Source organism: Aegilops tauschii, chromosome 2 (genome assembly GCF_002575655.3).
Source record: "Aegilops tauschii subsp. strangulata cultivar AL8/78 chromosome 2, Aet v6.0, whole genome shotgun sequence".
Taxonomy (NCBI): domain Eukaryota; kingdom Viridiplantae; phylum Streptophyta; class Magnoliopsida; order Poales; family Poaceae; genus Aegilops; species Aegilops tauschii.
The window spans coordinates 342,473,960-342,496,021 of record NC_053036.3 but is presented as its reverse complement, the minus strand read 5'-3'; positions in this window follow the sequence as shown (position 1 = coordinate 342,496,021).

The window sequence follows — 22,062 nt, the reverse complement described above, 5'->3', positions numbered from 1 at the left end:
CGTGGAGGCGGAGTGGGCGATCTTTGCCGGCGCGGAGGGCGGCGAGGTTATCGCGCTCTCCTCCGATGACGAGGTCGAAGGCGGCGAGGACGGCGACGTGGAGGGTGGCGAGGTTATCGCGCTCTCCTCTGATGACGTGGTCGAATGCAGCGGCGAAGGCGGCGTGGAGGGCGTCGATGTGGGCCCCGAGGACAAGGAGATCAATGTCGACGAGTGGAGGAGTGCCTTCCCCAACGACCCCGACGACGGTACTGGCCCGGACCAGGCTCGCGGCACACCGTACATGACGAGGAAGGATTGGCTCGACCTCTACTTCGACCGAAAGTAGTTTAGCTTAGTTTAAATTTATGTTTTATGTTCGTTTATGCAAAACTATCTATGTTTATGTTTGAATGCATGCTACTTTCGGTTGAACCTGCTTTGAACTTGATCAAATTGAAGTTTACAACCTTAAGTTTAGGGGATCGACTAGAAAAGGCCAAAAATTGCTGGAGTATATATATATATCCACTAAGGGTTTTAGTCCTTTAACTTTTTAAGGATCGCCTAGAGATGTCCTTATGACTTGTTTATTTCAGTTCTTCACAATGTGATGCTCTATATGTGCAACTATTTGCAGTGCAGTTCAATTTCATCAATAACAGTTTCAACAATACCACTATGAATTACGATATTTGGCTGATGTTAAGGATATTGCAGTTAACATGCCTTTTCATTTTTCAATTGTTGTTTAGCAACATGCATTGTACTGAATGACTAAATATGCAATCCCAGGCTACATAGTAACAAGGAAGAGTGTTACCTTAATGTTCTGATGATGTCTAGATATACATGTAATAAAAGCTTATATAATGGGATGGATGGAGTGTTGTACTACATCATTTTTCAATTGTTGTTTAGCTTCTAATATTAACTTGGTGCTTTTAGGTATATATATCATTGCCAAAGATCCACACTTCGACCCTTTTTGCGTATGGGGCAATGAGATATTCATGAACCAGCATCAAGTGAGGAAACTGATAAAGATTGTTATTAAAATGGGTCAAAAGATGTCAATCGAACTATTTGTTTACACTTTATGCAAGACAACAGTGAACTGCAGGATGGTAAGTAAGAACCCTGTAGCCTTCTTTTTACTGCCCGTAATGAGTTGTGTTAGATGACAATATCTGAATCTTTTTTGTTTTGGAGTGGATCCTAAAGCAATTTACTCAAGATTACCTCTCAAACTACATGATTGGCGGCCGACCATCACAAGGGGTTGGACTAGAGTCATGCATGCCTTCTGCATCCAGGAGAGCACAATAGGGCCATTCCGCTTCACCTTGCTCAGCAACTGGAATGTTTGTCGCCTCTTTGTTTACCATCTGTAATAGTCCAAGTATAGAACCCTAGTACATCATCCTTTATTTGGTGCTTATGTAATTCTTAAACATATGTACCTGTGAATCGAATAATGCATTGGTTGTTTGAACCTGATGGATATGAATAAAGCTATATCCTACTTTCAAGTTTAAATTAGGTACAATTTTAAATAGCAGCAATTAAATTAGGGCGAAATTACATTGTGCAGGTCATTACAGCACACACACGATTGGTAAAACACGAACGTTTGCGATATACACCATAATCCGAGACGGTTCACAGTTGCCGTTTGCAAAGCGTGTGTGATGTCAGACACTATCACATACGGTGCGGGGAAACTAAATGTGTGTGATTGTCTACCCATCATACACGGTTTATAATCATGAACTATTTGTGATGTGCCAGGCATCGTAAAACTCCCGTGCCTAGAATCTACTTGGAAAACTCCCGTGCCTGGAATCTGCCTGGTTTTAGGCAGGACCACAAAACTCCGACTGCGATGGCAATGCGAGCACAAACGAGTAGCAAGGATGAAGCATTTGGGATATTCGAGATATCAGAAACGGATATATAGGGACAACTGTATGCATCAAGGCTCCCTATCCCCGACAGTTTTCTGGGTCGTGTGGGAAGGTGATACGTCTCCAACGTATCTATAATTTATGAAGTATTCATGCTATTATATTATCCTTATAGGATGTTTTATATGCATTTATATGCTATTTTATATGATTTTTGGGACTAACCTATTAACCTAGAGCCCAGTGCGAGTTCCTATTTTTTCCTTGTTTTTGAGTATCGCAGAAAAGGAAAACCAAACGGAGTCCAATTGACCTGAAACTTGACAGAGCTTATTTTTGGACCAGAAGAAGGCCATTGAGTAAAAGAGTTGGGCCGGAAGAGTCACGGGCTGCCCACGAGGGTGGGAGGCGCGCCCACCCCCCTGGGTGCACCCCCTACTTCGTGGACAGCCCGGAGATCCCCCTGACTTGTTCCTGACGCCAAAAGCTCTTATATATACAGAAACCCCCAGAACATAACCTAGATCGGGAGTTCCGCCGCCGCAAGCCTCTGTAGCCACCGAAAACCAATCTAGACCCGTTACGGCACCTTGCCGGAGGGGGGAACCCTCACCGGTGGCCATCTTCATCATCCCGGCGCTCTCCATGACGAGGAGGGAGTAGTTCACCCTCGGGGCTGAGGGTATGTACCAGTAGCTATGTGTTTGATCTCTCTCTCTCTCGTGTTCTTGAGGTGATACGATCTTGATGTATCGCGAGCTTTACTATTATAGTTGGATCTTATGATGTTTCTCCCCGTCTACTCTCTTGTAATGGATTGAGTTTTCCCTTTGAAGTTATCTTATTGGATTGAGTCTTTAAGGATTTGAGAACACTTGATGTATGTCTTGCATGTGCTTATCTGTGGTGACAATGGGATATTCACGTGATCCACCATCTGTATGTTTTGGTGATCAACTTGTGGGTTCCGTAACATTGTGAACTTATGTGTAGGGGTTGGCACACGTTTTCGTCTTGACTCTCTGGTAGAAACTTTGGGGCACTCTTTGAAGTTCTTTGTGTTGGTTGAATAGATGAATCTGAGATTGTGTGATGCATATCGTATAATCATACCCACGGATACTTGAGGTGACATTGGAGTATCTAGGTGACATTAGGGTTTTGGTTGATTTGTGTCTTAAGGTGTTATTCTAGTACGAACTCTTGAATAGATCGATCAGAAAGAATAACTTTGAGGTGGTTTCGTACCCTACAATAATCTCTTCGTTTGTTCTCCACTATTAGTGACTTTGGAGTGACTCTTTGTTGCATGTTGAGCGATAGTTATATGATCCAATTATGTTATTATTGTTGATAGAACTTGCACTAGTGAAAGTATGAACCCTAGGCCTTGTTTCAATGCATTGCAATACCGTTTGTGCTCACTTTTATCATTAGTTACCTTGCTGTTTTTATATTTTCTGATTACAAAAACCTATATCTACCATCCATATTGCACTTGTATCACCATCTCTTCGCCGAACTAGTGCACCTACACAATTTTCCATTGTATTGGGTGTGTTGGGGACACAAGATACTCTTTGTTATTTGGTTGCAGGGTTGTTTGAGAGAGACCATCTTCATCCTACGCCTCCCACAGATTGATAAACCTTAGGTCATCCACTTGAGGGAAATTTGCTACTGTCCTACAAACCTCTGCACTTGGAGGCCCAACAACGTCTACAAGAAGAAGGTTGTGTAGTAGACATCAAGCAGTTTCTGGCGTCGTTGCCGGGGAGGTTAGCGCTTGAAGGTATCTCTTTAGATCTTGCAACCGAATCTTTTTGTTTCTTGTTTTATCACTAGTTTAGTCTATAAAAGAAAACTACAAAAAAATGGAATTAAGGGTGCCTCATATGCTTCATATTTTTAATATCTATCATGAAAATAAGGATTCCGATAATTGTGCTCAATTGCTAGAGGAAGAATGCATTAGAATGTTTGGCACTAAATCTTTGAATGATGAGCATGATTGCAATGTTGTTAGTATGAACTCTTTGAATATCCATAGTACTAATGGTGATTGCACTAGTCATGATGAAAATGTCTCTTATAAGCATGTCAATTTTTGTGGAGTGCATAGAGTTTGCAAGTACACACCAAATAGGGAAGATAGATTTTGCAAGAGGCATAAGTATTTAGAAACCAAATGGTTGCAAGAAAGGCTAGATGTTTGTGCTGAAAAATTAAATTTTCTTAGCCATCCTTGTGAACTTTGCAATGAACATGGTCATTTAAATATCCAATGCAAATTGTTTCATGATCGTATCGTGTCCAAAAATTGTGATGACTTAATTTCCCTTGCACATCATAATGAACTTAGTTTGCTTTTGGGTTATGAAGAAATGAAACATATAACTAAGGATATGCCAGAATTTGTCCTTGACAAAGTTCTTGATTTTGATCTAGAAGAAATTTTTATGTATTGTGCGGTGAATTGCATTGAAAATCCTTATATTGCCAATTACATAAAGAAAAAAACAAATAGAAGATGAAGAGAATACTAATGAAAGGGAAGAGACTTCCCAATATCCTCCTATTATTTCTTATGGTGAATCAGGTAATGAGGAGGAGCTTTCTATTCAACCAATCTCATTAATAAGGAGCTCAAAAGAGAGGGTTAAACCCACACATGATGTGAAGAAGAAAAAGAAAAGTTGGAGAAGCAAAGGTAGAAAGGTATCCCTCCCAAATGATGTTGCTCCTATTACTCATTGTGATGATGATAATTGCTATACTATTGGTGCTATCCATACTATTAATGATGAGAGTGATTATGCTTATGATATGAAAAGGCCCAAGCTTGGGGATGCTATGTTTGATGAGAATGACATGTTTGAGAATTTATTTGCTGCAATTAATGTTTGTCCAAGCTTGGGGATGCTATGTTTAATGAAGATGATATTTTTAGCCTCCCAAGTTTTGATGAGAAAATTTATTATGAAGATAGCATGCCTCCTATTTATGATGGTTATATTGATGAAAGTGGGTTTGGAAGAGTGTCAACTTTAGTAAGTAATGATCCCACTATTTTGGAGGGTGTTGAATCTTACTGTGACAATTATGAAAGTGGATTTGGAGAGGTCATGACTTTATTTAGTAATGATTCCACTATCTTGGAAGAGGTTTCAATCGGTTATGATGACAACAAAGTTGCTACCTATGATGATTATTGTGATGATACTTATGCTATAAAGAGTAGTGATGATTATATTTATAAAACTTGTCATGATTATGATAACCTTTTTCTGAACACTACTCTTTTAACGTGGAAACAATTTATAGTAATCGAATCTCTTATGATACTCCCACTATTCCGATTGAGAAGAATTTTGCTTATGTAGAGAGTAGTAAATTTTCTATGCTTGTAGATCATGAAAAGAATGCTTTAGGTGCTGGTTATATTGTTGAATTCATTCATGATGCTACTGAAAATTATTATGAGGGAGGAATATATGCTTGTAAGAATTGCAGTAATATCAAGTTTCCTCTCTATGTGCTTAAAGTTTTGAAGTTATGCTTGTTTTGCCTTCCTATGCTAGTTGATTATTGTTCCCATAAGTTGTTTGCTCACAAAATCCCTATGCATAGGAAGTGGGTTAGACTTAAATGTGCTAGTCATATTCTTCATGATGCTCTCTTTATGTTTCAATTCTTATCTTTTAGGTGAGCATCATTGAAATCATCATGCCTAGCTAGGGGCGTTAAACCTTAGCGCTTGTTGGGAGGCAACCCAATTTTATTTCTGTTATTTGCCTTATGCTTCTGTTTAGTAATGAATATTTAATCTAGCCTCTGTTTAGATGTGGTTTCATGTTTTAATTAGTGTTTGTGCCAAGTAGAACCTTTGGGAAGACTTGGGTGAAGTCTTTGCAATCTTGCTGTAAAAAACAGAAACTTTAGCGCTCACGAGATTAGCTGCCTTTTTTTTACTGGATAGTGATTTTAGGTTTATTCTTTTTGCAGATGATTAATAGACAAATTCCTCAGGTCCACCAATTTATTTCAGAATTTTTGGAGTTCCAGAAGTATGCGTTTGATAGATTACTACAGACTGTTCTGTTTTTGAAAGATTCTGTTTTCTATGTGTTGTTTGCTTATTTTGATGAATCTATGTGTAGTATCGGAGGGTATGAACCATAGAGAAGTTGGAATACAGTGGATATTACACCAATATGAATTTATAATGAGTTCACAACAGTACCTAAGTGGTGATTTGTTTTCTTATACTAATGGAGCTTACGAGTTTTCTGTTAAGTTTTGTGTTGTGAAGTTTTCAAGTTTTGGGTAAAGATTCGATGGACTATGGAATAAGGAGTGGCAAGAGCCTAAGCTTGGGGATAATGAAGGCACCCCAAGGTAATATTCAAGGACAACCAAAAGCCTAAGCTTGGGGATGCCCCGGATGGCATCCCCTCTTTCGTCTTCGTTCATTGGTAACTTTACTTGGAGCTATATTTTTATTCACCACATGATATGTGTTTTGCTTGGAGCGTCATTTTATTTTCTTTTGTTTTTATTGCTGTATGAATAAAATACCAAGATATGAAATTCTTAAATGAGAGAGAGCCTTCACATAGCTACATAATTATTTAACTACTCATTGATCTTCACTTATATCTTTTTGGAGTAGTTTGTCATTTACTCGTGTGCTTCACTTATATCCTATGAGTAAATGGTTGAATGATTTGAATGTCATAAATCTGAAATTATATATGTTTCATATGCCTTTCCCATGGGGAGTAATGCCTTCACATATAAGAAGTAGAGGTGGTAAATTTTTTGAAGGTTAGCAAACATTGTATTGGCTACTTGAACAATTCATGAAAGAATATTGAAGGAAGAGAGATTTCACATATAAATATACTATCTTGGTCATCTTCTATGATTGTGAGCCCCATTAATTATTTTCAAACCTGAGCAAATTAGTTGAAGTTGGACAAGGAAGACAACATAATGAGTTATGCTTGGGTATATTTGTATAGAAGTTATATTGTTATGGATCCTCTAACATGTGGTGCTTGCTATTTAGAATCCTTTTCTAGCCAAAATATCTGTACTAAGCGGGAATACTGCTTGTGCATCCGAATTCCTTGAACCAAGTTTATTCCATGAGTGTCCACCATATCTACCTATATGCGGTATTTACCAGCCGTTCCAAGTAAATTTGCATGTGCCAAACTCTAAACCTTCAAATAATAATCTGTTTTGTATGCCCGAATCGCTCATGTAGCGACTAGGGGCTGTCAGTATGTTCCATGCTAGGTGGGTTATTCTCACGATGAGTGGACTCCGCTCATCATTCACGAGAAAATGGCTGGTAACTGGGATGCCCAGTCCTATGATCAAAAGATCAAAAACAAATTCGCAAATAATTTAAACAAAACTCCCTCGGGATTGTTGATAGTTGGACGGCACCCGTCGTTTGCGGACAAGCCGTGGAGTGTGATTGTTGGTGGAGGGGGAGTAAAATCTTTACCTTTCTCTTTGGGAACTGCCTATAATGTATCTAGTATGGAAGATATTGGGAACTCTTGGTCGTTATGTTGACAATGAAAGCATACCTCTCAAAATTATTTTCATCTCTGTTTTAGCTTCGAGCTCTGGCACCTCTGCAAATCCCTGCTTCCCTCTGCGAAGGGCCTATCTTTTACTTTTATGCAAGAGTCAGTAGTATTACTTCTCATTCCAACCTACTTTTTAGTTGGCAAGCATCATGTGGTGGAGAAAGATCTAAGCATATATGGCCATTCAAATATATTTGATCATGAATTATTATTGTTGACAATTATCTATATGATAAATAAGTTGGGAGGCGAAACATTAAGCCCCTATCTTTCTCTGTGTTCGATGGATGCTATTTGTTCTAAAAATATGCTTTGAGTGGTAGCAATCATGGAAGACTATATGATAGTGGCGTATGTGGGATTTGTTAAATCAAAGCTCTTACATAGACCCTTCCTGAAAATAAGATGAATTGCAATTGTTTGATGACTGAGAACTGTTTGTTAGTTTTCAAGAAAGTTTATGATCTATACTTTAACATGAGAATAGCTTGTTACTTGATCATGAGAAGCTTTATGATATGAGCTACTGTTATGACATATAATGATGCTAGAAAAGGTGATTGAAATTATCATTGATCAAACTTGTGCACCTGCTAGCATTCACACTTCATAAATTATTTCTTTTATCATTTACCTACTCGAGGACGAGCAGGAATTAAGCTTGGGGATGCTGATACGTCGCCAACGTATCTATAATTTATGAAGTATTCATGTTATTATATTATCCTCTAGGATGTTTTAAATGCATTTATATGCTATTTTATATGATTTTTGGGACTAACCTATTAACCTAGAGCCCAATGCCAGTTCCTGTTTTCCTTGTTTTTGAGTATCGCAGAAAAGGAAAACTAAACGGAGTCCAATTGACCTAAAACTTGACGGAGCTTATTTTTGGACCAGAAGAAGGCCATGGAGTAAAAGAGTTGGGCCAGAAGAGTCCCGGGCTGCCCACGAGGGTGGGAGGCGCGCCCACCACCCCCCCCCCCCCCCCCGCGTGCGCCCCCTACCTCGTGGACAGCCCGGAGATCCCCCTGACTTGTTCCTGACGCCAAAAGCTCTTATATATACACAACCCCCAGAACATAACCTAGATTGGGAGTTCCACCGCCGCAAGCCTTTGTAGCCACCGAAATCCAATCTAGACCCGTTCCGGCACCCTGCCGGAGGGGGGAACCCTCACCGGTGGCCATCTTCATCATCCCGACGCTCTCCATGACGAGGAGGGAGTAGTTCACCCTCGGGGCTGAGGGTATGTACCAGTAGCTATCTGTTTGATCTCTCTCTCTCTCTCTCGTGTTCCTGAGGTGATACGGTCTTGATGTATCGCGAGCTTTGCTATTATAGTTGGATCTTATGATGTTTCTCCCCCTCTACCCTCTTGTAATGGATTGAGTTTTCCCTTTGAAGTTATCTTATCGGATTGAGTCTTTAAGGATTTGAGAACACTTGATGTATGTCTTGCATGTGCTTACTGATACGTCCATTTTGCATCATGCTTTTATATCGATATTTATTGCATTTTGGGTTGTTATTACACATTATGTCACAATACTTATGCCTATTCTCTCTTATTTTACAAGGTTTACATAAGGAGGGAGAATGCTGGCAGCTGGAATTCTGGGCTGGAAAAGGAGCAAATATTAGAGACCTTTTCTGCACAACTCCAAAAGTCCTGAAACTCCACGGAAGTTATTTTTGGAAATAATAAAAAATACTGAGCGGAAGAAATACCAGAGGGGGCCCACACCCTGGCCACGAGGGTGGGGGCGCACCCTACCCCCCTGGGTGCGCCCCCTGCCTCGTGGGCCCCCTTTGGCCCTCCGGTGCCCATCTTCTGCTATATGAAGTCTTTCATCCGAAGAAAAATCGTAAGCAAGCTTTCAGGACGAGACTCCGCCGCCACGAGGCAGAACCAATCTAGGGCTCTGGCGGAGCTGTTCTGCCGGGGACACTTCCCTCCGGGAGGGGGAAATCATCGCCATCGTCATCACCAACGCTCCTCTCATCGGGAGAGGGCAATCTCCATCAACATCTTCACCAACACCATCTCCTCTCAAACCCTAGTTCATCTCTTGTATTCAATTCTTGTCTCTATGTCTGGGATTGGTACCTTTAGGTTGCTAGTAGTGTTGATTACTCCTTGTAGTTGATGCTAGTTGGTTTATTTGGTGGAAGACCATATGTTCAGATCCTTTATGCATATTAATACTCCTCTGATTATGAACATGAATATGCTTTGTGAGTAGTTACGTTTGTTCCTGAGGACATGGGAGAAGTCTTGCTATTAGTAGTCATGTGAATTTGGTATTCGTTCGATATTTTGATGAGATGTATGTTGTCTCTCCTCTAGTGGTGTTGTGTGAACGTCGACTACATGAAACTTCACCATTATTTGGGCCTAGAGGAAGGCATTGGGAAGTAATAAGTAGATGATGGGTTGCTAGACTGACAAAAGCTTAAACCCTAGTTTATGCGTTGCTTCGTAAGGGGCTGATTTGGATCCATAAGTTTCATGCTATGGTTAGGTTTACCTTAATACATCTTTTGTAGTTGCGGATGCTTGCAATAGGCTTTAATCATAAGTGGGATGCTTGTCCAAGTAAGGACAGCACCCAAGCACCGGTCCACCCACATATCAAATTATCAAAGTATCGAACGCGAATCATATGAACGTGATGAAAACTAGCTTGACGATAATTCACATGTGTCCTCGGGAGCGCTTTTCCCTATATAAGCGTTTGTCCAGGCTTGTCCTTTGCTACAAAAAGGATTGGGCCACCTTGCTGCACTTTATTTACTATTGTTACTTGTTGCTCGTTACCAATTATCTTATCACAAAACTATTTGTTACCTATAGTTTCAGTGCTTGCAGAGAATACCTTGTTGAAAACCGCTTATCATTTCCTTCTGCTCCTCCTTGGGTTCGACACTCTTACTTATCGAAAGGACTACGATAGATCCCCTATACTTGTGGGTCATCAAGACTCTTTTCTGGCGCTGTTGCCGGGGAGTGAAGCGCCTTTGGTAGGTGGAATTTGGTAAGGAAAAATTTATATAGTGTGCTGAAATTTACTGTCACTTGTTAGTATGGAAAGTAATCCTCTGAGGGGCTTGTTCGGGGTATCTTCACCCCGACCAGTAGAGCAAAGAGTTGCTCCTCAACCTACTGAACCTATTGAAGATGAAAATGTCTACTTTGAGATTCCTTCGGGTATGATAGAAAAACTGCTAGCTAATCCTTTTGCAGGAGACGGAACAATGCATCCTGATGAGCACCTAATATATTTGGACGAAGTTTGTGGAATATTTAAGCTTGTAGGTGTGCCCGATGATGTTATTAAGAAGAAGGTCTTCCCTTTATCTTTTAAGGGAGATGCAATGACATGGTATAGGCTATGTGATGATATGGGATCATGGAACTACAAACGATTGAAATTGGAATTTCATCAGAAGTTTTATCTTATGCATCTTGTTCATCGTGATCGTAATTATATATATAATTTCTGGCCTCGCGAAGGAGAAAGCATCGCTCAAGCTTGGGGAGGCTTAAATCAATGTTATATTCATGCCCCAATCATGAGCTCCCAATATAAATAATTATTCAAAAAATTTATGCTCGGCTTTCTGATAACAATCGCACCATGCTCGATACTTCTTGTGCTGGCTCTTTTATGATGAAGACTATTGAATTCAAATGGGACTTATTGGAAAGAATTAAATGCAACTCTGAAGATTGGGATCTCGACGAAGGTAAGGAGTCAGGTATGACACATAAGTTTGATTGTGTTAAATCTTTTATGGATACTGATGTTTTCCATAAATTTAGCACTAAATATGGACTTGACTCTGAGATAGTAGCTTCTTTCTGTGAATCTTTTGCTACTCATGTTGATCTCCCTAAGGAGAAGTGGTTTAAATATCATCCTCCCATAGAAGTAAAAGTAGCTGCACCTATTAAAGTTGAAGAAAAGACTATCACTTATAATGATCCTATTGTTCCTACTGCGTATGTTGAGAAACCACCTTTCCCTGTTAGAATAAAGGATCATGCTAAAGCTTCGACTATGGTTCGTAAAAGCAATATTAGAACATATATACCTCCTGAGCAAGTTAAAGTTGAACCTAATATTGCTATTGTTAAAGATCTCTTGTCTGATAATATTGATGGGCATGTTATTCATTTCAATGATGAAACTGCTAGAATTGCCAAACCTTGTGCTAAAGATAAACATAGACCTATGGTAGGCATGCCTGTTATTTCTGTTAAAATAGGAGATCATTGTTATCATGGCTTATGTGATATGGGTGCTAGTGCTAGTGCAATACCTATTGACTTATACGAAGAAATTATGCATGATATTGCACCTACTGAGTTAGAAGATATTGATGTCACACTTAAACTTGCCAATAGAGATACTATTTCACCCATGGGAATTGTTAGAGATGTTGAAGTCTTGTGTGGGAAAACTAAATATCCTGCTGATTTTCTTGTTCTTGGTTCCCCACAAGATAGTTTTTGTCCCATTATATTTGGTAGACCCTTCTTGAACACTGTTAATGCTAGGATAGACTGCGAAAAGGATATTGTTACTATTGGTTTGGATGATATGTCTCATGAGTTTAACTTTTCTAAATTTCGTAGACAATACCGTGAAGAGGAATTCCCTAGTAAGGATGAAATTATTGGTCTTGCTTCTATTGCAGTACCTCCTAGTGATCCTTTAGAACAATATTTGCTAGACCATGAAAACGATATGTTTATGAATGAAAGAAGGGAAATAGATGAAGTGTTCTTTAAACACGAACCCATCCTGAAACACAATTTGCCTGTTGAAATCCCAGGGGATCCTCCTCCACCCAAGGGTGGTCCCGTGTTTGAGCTTAAACCGTTACCTGATACTCTTAAATATGCTTATCTTGATGAGAAAAAGATATATCATGTTATTATTAGTGCTAACCTTTCAGAGCATGAAGAAGAGAGATTATTGAAAACTCTGAAGAAGCACCGCGCTGCTATTGGACATACTCTTGATGATCTTAAGGGCATTAGTCCCACTCTATGTCAACACAAAATAAATTTGGAGAAAGATGCCAAACCAGTTCGTGATCACCAACGACGGCTGAATCCTAAGATGAAAGAAGTGGTAAGAAAGGAGATACTAAAACTCCTTGAGGCAGGTATAATTTATCCCGTTGCTGGTAGTCAGTGGGTAAGTCCTGTCCATTGTGTCCCTAAGAAGGGAGGTATTACTGTCGTTCCTAATGATAAAGATGAATTGATTTCGCAAAGAATTATTACAGGTTATAGGATGGTAATTGATTTCCGCAAATTAAATAAAGCTACTAAAAAGGATCATTACCCCTTACCTTTTATTGATCAAATGCTAGAAAGATTACCAAACATACACATTTTTGCTTTCTAGATGGTTACTCTGGTTTCTCTCAAATACATGTGTCAGCTGATGATCAATCAAAGACCACTTTCACTTGCCCTTTCGGTACTTTTGCTTATAGACGTATGCCTTTTGGTTTATGTAATGCACCTGCTACCTTTCAAAGATGCATGATGGCTATATTCTCTGACTTTTGTGAAAAGATATGTGAGGTTTTCATGGATGATTTCTCCGTTTATGGATCCTCTTTTGATGATTGCTTAAGCAACCTTGATCGAGTTTTGCAGAGATGTGAAGAAACTAACCTTGTCTTGAATTGGGAAAAGTGCCACTTTATGGTTAATGAAGGTATTGTCTTGGGGCATAAAGTTTCTGAAAGAGGTATTGAGGTTGATAAAGCCAAGGTTGATGCTATTGAAAAGATGCCATGTCCCAAGGACATCAAAGGTATAAGAAGTTTCCTTGGTCACGCCGGTTTTTATAGGAGGTTCATTAAGGACTTCTCAAAAATTTCTCGGCCTCTGACCAATTTATTACAAAAAGATATTCCATTTGTCTTTGATGATGATTGCGTAGAAGCATTTGAAATACTTAAGAAAGCATTGATCTCTGCACCTATTGTTCAGCCACCTGATCGGAATTTTCCTTTTGAAATTATGTGTGATGCTAGTGATTATGCTGTAGGTGCTGTTCTAGGGAAAAGAGTTGATAAGAAATTAAATGTTATTCAATATGCTAGTAAAACTCTAGACAATGCTCAGAGAAATTATGCTACTACTGAAAAAGAATTCTTAGCAGTTGTATTTGCTTGTGATAAGCTCAGACCTTATATTGTTGATTCTAAAGTAACTATTCACACGGATCATGCTGCTATTAAATATCTTATGGAAAAGAAAGATGCTAAAACTAGACTTATTAGATGGGTTCTCTTGCTACAAGAATTTGATTTGCATATTATTGATAGAAAGGGAGCTGGGAACCCCGTTGCAGACAACTTGTCTAGGTTAGAAAATGTGCTTGATAACCCACTTCCTATTGATGATAGCTTTCCTGATGACCAATTGAATGTCATAAATGCTTCTCGTACTGCTCCATGGTATGCTGATTATGCTAATTACATTGTTGCTCAATTCATACCGCCTAGTTTCACATACCAACAAAAGAAAAAGTTTTTCTATGATTTGAGACATTACTTTTGGGATGACCCACATCTTTATAAAGAAGGAGTAGATGGTGTTATTAGACGTTGTGTACCTGAGCATGAATAGGAACGGATCCTACGCAAATGTCACTCCGAAGCTTATGGAGGACACCACGCTGGAGACAAAACTGCACATAAGGTATTGCAATCCGGTTTTTATTGGCCTACTCTCTTCAAGGATGCCCGTAAGTTTGTCTTATCTTGTGATGAATGTCAAAGAATTGGTAATATTAGTAGACGTCAAGAAATGCCTATGAATTATTCACTTGTTATTGAACCATTTGATGTTTGGGGCTTTGATTATATGGGACCTTTTCCTGCCTCCAATGGATACACACATATTTTAGTTGCTGTTGATTACGTTACTAAGTGGGTAGAAGCTATTCCAACTAGTAGTGCTGATCATAACACCTCTATTAAGATGCTTAAAGAAGTTATTTTTTCGAGGTTTGGAGTCCCTAGATATTTAATGACTCATGGGGGTTCACATTTTATTCATGGTGCTTTCCTTAAAATGCTTGCTAAGTATGATGTTAATCATAGAATTGCATCCCCTTATCACCCGCAGTCTAGTGGTCAAGTAGAATTGAGTAATAGGGAACTCAAATTAATTTTGCAAAAGACTGTTAATAGATCCAGGAAGAATTGGTCCAAGAAACTTGATGATGCATTATGGGCCTATAGAACTGCATATAAAAATCCTATGGGTATGTCTCCGTATAAAATGGTTTATGGAAAAGCATGTCATTTACCTCTCGAACTAGAACATAAGGCATATTGGGCCATTAAAGAGCTCAACTATGATTTCAAACTTGCCGGTGAAAAGGGGTTATTTGACATTAGCTCACTTGATGAATGGAGAACCCAAGCTTATGAGAATGCCAAATTGTTTAAAGAAAAAGTTAAAAGATGGCATGACAAAAGAATACAAAAGCGTGAGTTTAGTGTAGGTGATTATGTATTGCTATACAACTCTCGTTTAAGATTTTTTGCAGGAAAACTTCTCTCTAAATGGGAAGGCCCTTACGTTATTGAGGAGGTCTATCGTTCCGGTGCCATAAAAATCAACAACTTTGAAGGCACAAATCCGAAGGTGGTGAACGGTCAAAGAATTAAACATTACATCTCAGGTAATCCTATAAATGTTGAAACTAATGTTATTGAAACCGTAACCCCGGAGGAATACATAAGGGATACTTTCCGGAACGTTTCAGACTTCGAAAAGGAATAGGTATGTGGTACGGTAAGTAAACCGACTCCAAAACAGTTCTAATGGCAATTTTTCTCCGTTTTGGAATATTTAGAAAAATAGAAAAATAAGAAGAAGTCTGGGAAGGACACGAGGGCTCCACGAGGGTGGAGGGCGCGCCCTATCCCCCTGGGCGCGCCCCCTGCCTCGTGGGCACCTCGTGTGCTCTCCGGACTCCGTTTTCTTGCACGATACGTATTTTGGTCGGTAAAAATTCATTATATAATCTCCCGAAGGTTTTGACTCCTATATCACGCAATTATCCTCTGTTCTTGTTTCGAGCTGTTTTTCTGACAGATCTAGATCATCATGACGTCTCCAAGCGCCCCCAAGGACAAGTTCTTCGAGAAGGTCATCAACCCTTACCTCGCGGAGGTGCTGGGACACCCTCAAACCATTGATATGCGTGATGGGTTGCTCCACATCCGCGATGTTGAGGGACCAAAGGGGACCGGAAGTGTGGAGACGAGGCTCGAAGCAATGGAGCAACAAGTTTTCAAGTGCCAGGGGATGGTGGAACATGGACTCAACTCCAACCACATGATGATCGCGGAGTTCACCAACAACCACAAGCTGGATGCCCAGAACATTGGGGATACCATCTTCAAGCTTCACGAGAAGATCGAGCACCTCCAAGCCCAAATCTATGACCTGCAAAACCAAAACTTTGAGTATGAATATAGATTCAAGAGGATGAGTTTGGCTGCAGATTTGAGGATCCCGGAGACTCGATCATCCTTCTATGATGGTGAGCCTATGCCTTGGAAGATGGACGACAAGCCCACATCATCAACAACACCAACACCTCCAAAGAAGGAGATATAATCACATGGGTATGGGCACTCCCCTTGGCAACTGCCAAGCTTGGGGGAGATGCCCCGGTATCGTATCACCATCACACTCCTATCTTTACTGTTTTTCTTAGTTCGATCCTATTAGTAGTATCTTGATCTAGCAGAATAAAGTTTTGGTATGATCTAGTTTTGAGTTTTGCTTTATGATCCCTCTATGTAATCGAGTCCGTGAGCTATATAATAAAGATTAGTGTTGAGTCAAGGGCTTGATTATTTTGCCATGATCTTGAGTGAATAAAAGAAAAGAGAAAAGAATAAAAAGAAACAAAGAGATCATATTGATCTTATGGAGAGTAATGACTTCACATAGAAAGAGTATGATGATTAAAAATTGTTGGGAGTTGACAGACATAGCTTTGGTCATCGTTGCAATTAATAGGAAGTAATAAAGAAAGAGAGGTTTCACATATAAATATACTATCTTGGACATCTTTTATGATTGGGAGCACTCATTAAAATATGACATGCTAAAGAGTTGACGTTGGACAAGGAAGACAACGTAATGGGTTATGTTTTCTTATATCTGATATAAAGTATATTGTCATGGATCATCCAACATGTTGAGCTTGCCTTTCCCCCTCATGCTAGCCAAATTCTTTGCACCAAGTAGAGATACTACTTGTGCTTCCAAATACCCTTAAACCAGTTTTTCCATGAGAGTCCACCATATCTACCTATGGATTGAGTAAGAACCTTCAAGTAAGTTGTCATCGGTGCAAGCAATAAAAATTGCTCTCTAAATATGTATGATTGATTGGTGTGGAGGAAATAAGCTTTATACGATATTGTGATGTGGAAGAAATAAAAGCGACGGACTGCATAATAAAGGTCCATATCACAAGTGGCAATATAAAGTGATGTTCTTTCGCATTAAGATTTTGTGCATCCAACCCTGAAAGTGCATGGCAACCTCTGCTTCCCTCTGTGAAGGGCCTATCTTTTACTTTTACCCTTTACCTTATGCAAGAGTCATGGTGATCTTCACCTTTCCATTTTACAATTTATCTTTTGGCAAGCACAGGATGTTGGAAAGATTCCGATATATATATCTAATTGGATGTGGGTTAGCATGAACTATTATTGTTGACATTACCCTTGAGGTAAAAGGTTGGGAGGCGAAACTATAAGCCCCTATCTTTCCCTATGTCCGATTAAAACTCCGTCACCACAAGTATTGCGTGAGTGTTAGCAATTATGAAAGACTAAATGATAGTTGAGTATGTGGACTTGCTGAAAAGCTCTGACATAGACTATGTCTGATGTTATGATAAATTGCAATTGCTTCAATGACTGAGATTATAGTTTGTTGGTTCTCAATAAAGTTTTTGATTCATACTTTGCATTGTGAATAGATTATTACTTAAGCATAAGAAATCATATGACATTATCCATATATGTTGCTGTTACGAGAATAATCATGATGCCCTCATGTCCATATTTTATTTTTATCGACACCTCTACCTCTAAACATGTGGACATATTTAACGTTATCGGCTTCCGCTTGAGGACAAGCGAGGTCTAAGCTTGGGGGAGTTGCTACGTCCATTTTGCATCATGCTTTTATATCAATATTTATTGCATTTTGGGTTGTTATTACACATTATGTCACAATACTTATGCCTAGTCTCTCTTATTTTACAAGGTTTACATAAGGAGGGAGAATGCTGGCAGCTGGAATTCTGGGCTGGAAAAGGAGCAAATATTAGAGACCTATTCTGCACAACTCCACGAAAGTTATTTTTGGAAATAATAAAAAATACTAAGCGGAAGACATACCAGAGGGGGCCCACACCCTGGCCATGAGGGTGGGGGCGCGCCCTACCCCCCTGGGCGCGCCCCCTGCCTCGTGGGCCCCCTGTTGGCCCTCCAGTGCCCATCTTCTGCTATATGAAGTCTTTCATCCGAAGAAAAATCATAAGCAAGCTTTCAGGACGAGACTCCGCCGCCATGGGGCGGAACCAATCTAGGGCTCTGGCGGAGCTGTTCTGCCGGGGACACTTCCCTCCGGGAGGGGGAAATCATCGCCATCGTCATCACCAACGCTCCTCTCATCAGGAGAGGGCAATCTCCATCAACATCTTCACCAACACCATCTCCTCTCAAACCCTAGTTCATCTCTTGTATCCAATTCTTGTCTCTAAGTCTGGGATTGGTACCTGTAGGTTGCTAGTAGTGTTGATTACTCCTTGTAGTTGATGCTAGTTGGTTTATTTGGTGGAAGATCATATGTTCAGATCCTTTATGCATATTAATACTCCTCTGATTATGAACATGAATATGCTTTGTGAGTAGTTACGTTTGTTCCTGAGGACATGGGAGAAGTCTTACTATTAGTAGTCATGTGAATTTGGTATTCGTTCGATATTTTGATGAGATGTATGTTGTCTCTCCTCTAGTGGTGTTATGTGAATGTCGACTACATGACACTTCACCATTATTTGGGCCTAGAGGAAGGCATTGGGAAGTAATAAGTAGATGATGGGTTGCTAGAGTGACAGAAGCTTAAACCCTAGTTTATGCGTTGCTTCGTAAGGGGCTGATTTGGATCCATAAGTTTCATGCTATGGTTAGGTTTACCTTAATACTTCTTTTGTAGTTGAGGATGCTTGCAATAGGGGTTAATCATCAGTGGGATGCTTGTCCAAGTAAGGACAGCACCCAAGCACCGGTCCACCCACATATCAAATTATCAAAGTACCGAACGCGAAACGTGATGAAAACTAGCTTGACGATAATTCCCATGTGTCCTCGGGAGCGCTTTTATCTATATAAGCGTTTGTCCAGGCTTGTCCTTTGCTACAAATAGGATTGGGCCACCTTGCTGCACTTTATTTACTTTTGTTACTCGTTGCTCGTTACCAATTATTTTATCACAAAACTATCTGTTACCTATAGTTTCAGTGCTTGCAGAGAATACCTTGCTGAAAACCGCTTATCATTTCCTTCTGCTCCTCGTTGGGTTCGACACTCTTACTTATCGAAAGGACTACGATAGATCCCCTATACTTGTGGGTCATCACTTATCTGTGGTGACAATGGGATATTCACGTGATCCACTTGATGTATGTTTTGGTGATCAACTTGCGGGTTCCGTAACATTGTGAACTTATGTGTAGGGGTTGGCACACGTTTTCGTCTTGACTCTCCGGTAGAAACTTTGGGGCACTCTTTGAAGTTCTTTGTGTTGGTTGAATAGATGAATCTGAGATTGTGTGATGCATATCGTATAATCATACCCACGGATACTTGAGGTGACATTGGAGTATCTAGGTGACATTAGGGTTTTGGTTGATTTGTGTCTTAAGGTGTTATTCTAGTACGAACTCTTGAATAGATCGATCAGAAAGAATAACTTTGAGGTGGTTTCGTACCCTACAATAATCTCTTCGTTTGTTCTCCACTATTAGTGACTTTGGAGTGACTCTTTGTTGCATGTTGAGCGATAGTTATATGATCCAATTATGTTATTATTGTTGAGAGAACTTGCACTAGTGAAAGTATGAACCCTAGGCCTTGTTTCAATGCATTGCAATACCGTTTGTGCTCACTTTTATCATTAGTTACCTTGCTGTTTTTATATTTTCAGATTACAAAAACCTATATCTACCATCCATATTGCACTTGTATCACCATCTCTTCGCCGAACTAGTGCACCTATACAATTTGCCATTATATTGGGTGTGTTGGGGACACAAGAGACTCTTTGTTATTTGGTTGCAGGGTTGTTTGAGAGAGACCATCTTCATCCTACGCCTCCCACGGATTGATAAACCTTAGGTCATTCACTTGAGGGAAATTTTCTATTGTCCTACAAACCTCTGCACTTGGAGGCCCAACAACGTCTACAAGAAGAAGGTTGTGTAGTAGACATCAGAAGGACCCCCCTACCGCCCACACTCACTTGGCGACGGTTCCAAATGCTGTCGCGGAAAGGGGTTAAAAACCGTTTGTTTAGGACCGACGTGCACCAGTGATAGATCATGCCAGCGGCCATGCCGCCGCTCAAAGTTCATGCCGGCACCATGCCAGCGGCCGACATACAATGCCAGTCTCCAAAAAGACCATCACATAGTTCTTGCTGGCGCACTGGCCAGCGGCCAGCACACATGCCAGCACAAAAAAGGGGGCGGGACTTTGGCCACACGATCTCGGCCGTGGTCATGCCAGCACACTTGCCAGCATACAAAAAAGGATGGCGCATGCCACTATAGATCACTCGTCGTCGAACTTGAGCATGTCAGCCTGCATCTTCTCAAACCATGGCCTCATCCTCGATGACACAGTGTTGAGGTCAACCTTCATCATCTCCACTCTCGTCATCATGCTAGCGAGAGCCACTTATTTTGCCTTGGTCTTGGCATTGGCGGCCTCGATCTCTAGTATCTTGGCATGCTTCTCCGCCTCCATCTCAAGCATCCTCGCTTGCTTCTCCGCCTCCATCTCAAGCCTCCTCCTTTGGATCTCCATGAAGGTGTTCATTTGCTCTTCCTTGTCTTGCCGGCGCTTCTCCTCCCCCGAGTCCTTCTTGCTCATCATGCCCTCCACTGTTGCGATCAAGGTGATGGACGCCGCATCCCGCTTGTCCTCCTTTTTGGCGTTGGTCTTCCCCCATGGTCGTGACTTCTCGCCCTCCCATACCTCCTCCACAGATTTCTTCCCCTCACGCGCCATGAGGGCGTCATATTGCGCCTTGAACTTCTCCTCCTCGTTGATAACCCTCCAACAATGGGAGAGGTTGAAGGACTTGCCTTCATGTTGGACCTTGAATGCCTCCAAAGCTTGGAATTCCTACAAATGAATAGCATGCAAGCATATGGGCAAATGTATATGCAAATGGACATGCAAGCATAATAGGAATGAAAACAAAGAGGGCACATGCATACCATGTATTGCATGTCGATGGTGCTCATGGGGCGTGCCTTGATGCTCTCAAGAGTGGCACAAAACTTGTTGCACTCTTGTTGGATCACCCTCGGCTTCAAAATGGACACCCACCCGCGCGTGCTTTGCGTTTGGTATGGCGCAAACTTCTTGTGTTCATGGAACTCACGGTGGACACAAATCCAAAAGGTTGATGCCTTTTGTTCGGCGCCGACCTTGGGGTATTGCCCAATGTCCCTCCAACACTCACAAATGAGTTTGTTCTCGGACGTCATGTATGCCTTCGTCCGCATGCTCTTGTGCTTCGGCTTCGCCCCGACGGCTTGGTTGGCAAGCTCGTCCTCGAACAAAGGCTCCCCGGCGATGTCCAACTCATCCTCTTCCTTGAGGCCGTAGTCCTCCGGAAAGTCGTCGTCGAGCGGGAAGCCGTCCAGGTCCAGGCCGACCCGATCTTGCATGAAGGCGTCGTGCTTGCCAGCTTGATCATAGGTCGCTAGCGTAAATGGCCCTCAGTCGTCCTGGCTTTGGCTCTCATCGGGATCGTAGCCAGCCATGGCGGCACTGCCAGCAGCGCTAGCGGCTGTCACGTCACCCTCGAAGATGATGATCTGCATGAAACGGTTGGCCGTGTCGTCGGCGGCGGCCTCCTGCATTGTGTCGAACAGGTTGCGAGCGCCGGGGAGCAGGTCGGCTGGCATATCCCACGCACGTTTCCTGGCCCCTCCTGATGACGAGGCACCGGCCACCAGTGTGGCGTTGAGGTCGATGGGCGCGGCCGCAGGGGCGGGCGTGGAAAGCGCCACCACGCTCACTTCCGGCGAGCATTCCCCGGAGATTCAGGAGGCTTGCGGGTAGACGTGGAAGCCGGGAATCGGGCGCGTCCCCGACGCGCGGGGCGACTGTGGCAGCACCATCCGAGGAAACGCAGACGAGCCGGTGCTGGTCGTGGCCACGGTGGCGTTGACGAGCCCATGGTGGCCAGGGTTTAACCC